General features: G+C 41.2%; 1 long non-coding RNA gene across 1 annotated transcript; it reads left to right on the top strand.

Moving 5' to 3' along the window:
• The first annotated feature begins 216 nt into the window (after window positions 1–216).
• Window positions 217–1,218, top strand: LOC109746211 (uncharacterized). The gene is made up of 2 exons (XR_002228731.4): window positions 217–320; window positions 1,023–1,218. It is a non-coding gene; the product is annotated as an uncharacterized lncRNA (long non-coding RNA).
• Window positions 1,219–1,606: the final 388 nt, after the last annotated feature.

The raw sequence follows: 1,606 nt of genomic DNA, 5'->3' as shown, positions 1-1,606 counted from the left end.
TTTTACATAAGCTCATTTGAAAATCACATACTTGTAGCAGCAAAGTTTAGTGCAATAGTTGTCTGTCAACGTTCAGTGCCAGCAGCAAAATTCAGTTATGCACAAGCACCATTTAGAAGCAGCATAGGTATATAGCATTCATTTAGCGGCAGAAAAATCCAGTTCATTTTACTCGCTGCTCTCTTTGGCATTTACAGTCTTGGACTCTCTGGCTGCTCCTCCTCTGGCCAATGGTGAAGCGCCCGACGAGGCCAGCAGCAAGGCAATGCGGCGGGATCGTGCTCTCGTGATCGTCTGAGGCGCCTGCTCTGCTGCTCAAGGTACGATTACCTGTTGATTCCATGGTCTATGTTTTTCTCCTACATGGTTCGGAAGGTGAATCTGCCATTTGAGAAGTCAGACTGTTGTGGATGTAGCATTAAGCCCCTGAATGTAGCTTTTTTGGCTTATGTGTGTTCTTTGAATTTGGTACAAAATCAGTGGTTTGAAGTATTCAGACATGTAATCAACTGAATTTATTGGCAAACTGGTTAACAAATCTGAAGATGCTTTGACAGTTAGTCAAGGCGCAAAGTGTGTGAGTAGGCCGCTGGTTTTCATTATCAGTAAACAGTCGGTTGCTGTGTAGGTTTTTGATGCTGTTGTGGTAGCCCCATCGCTGTTGCGTTGAATCTCATGCCACCGCTGGTGCGCCTGTGGCTTGATGTGCTGTGATCTTTATCTGTGTAGGTTTTGTTTGATGATATGCTTAGATTATGATCATAAGCATGGTGGTTTGATGATGTTGAGGCCGGCTGTGAAATTGAACTGTCATTCATTACATGCTCTGTTAAACCATGATATAGTTACTGGAACTGAACTTAATATTCATGTGTGTGTGTGTGTGGAGTAAAGTTGTGGTTTGTGTTGCTCCTTTGTAACATGATGAAACAAAGAATGTTCTTTACTCCTTTTTTGAATGGAATGTTCATAATATATTGGCTCCAGTTTTTCTAATTCTTATCAGCTGATTCAGGTAACAGGGCGTCCGTGGAATGCCCAGTCCTGACTATTGAAGGAGCTACATGTAGAAGAAGAAAACACTTGTAGACCAGTGATTCCCATACTTGTAGAGCTTGTATCAACTAAGCTTGTATTACGTCTAACTTGTAGAACTTGTAAAGTACTGTATATGTAACAACTTGTAGTACTTGTCATTTGTAGAACTTGTACTGAATCTGGCTATTGTTATTTGAAGTATCATGTGTGTTTTTTGCTTGCCAATTTAACTATTGGTTATTTTCTTACTGTTAAATCGAAATGTGAAGAATCTAGGCCTAATAGCTGGGACCCACTTATCAGAACCTGACAAGTGGGACCTGTTTGACTACTGGACCCATTATATAAAAACAGAAAACTAAAACTGTTGGTACAAAAAGGCCACGACCCATGAAATAAGAAGGCTGAATTGTTGGGCTTAGCCCATGAAGTCGACCAAAAATTGACAAAAAAATATAGAAAGGCTGAATTAATGGGCTCGGCCCATGTAAAACACCTAATCGGACCGGGCTGAATCTTATCAGTGACCTTTCAATTGGTCGCAATTTTGCCACGTCGGATCCGACGT

The sequence above is a fragment of the Aegilops tauschii genome, chromosome 1 (assembly GCF_002575655.3).
Source record: "Aegilops tauschii subsp. strangulata cultivar AL8/78 chromosome 1, Aet v6.0, whole genome shotgun sequence".
NCBI classification, from domain to species: domain Eukaryota; kingdom Viridiplantae; phylum Streptophyta; class Magnoliopsida; order Poales; family Poaceae; genus Aegilops; species Aegilops tauschii.
The sequence above is the reverse complement of the archived record's forward strand: the minus strand, read 5'-3'. Positions and strand labels throughout refer to the sequence as shown.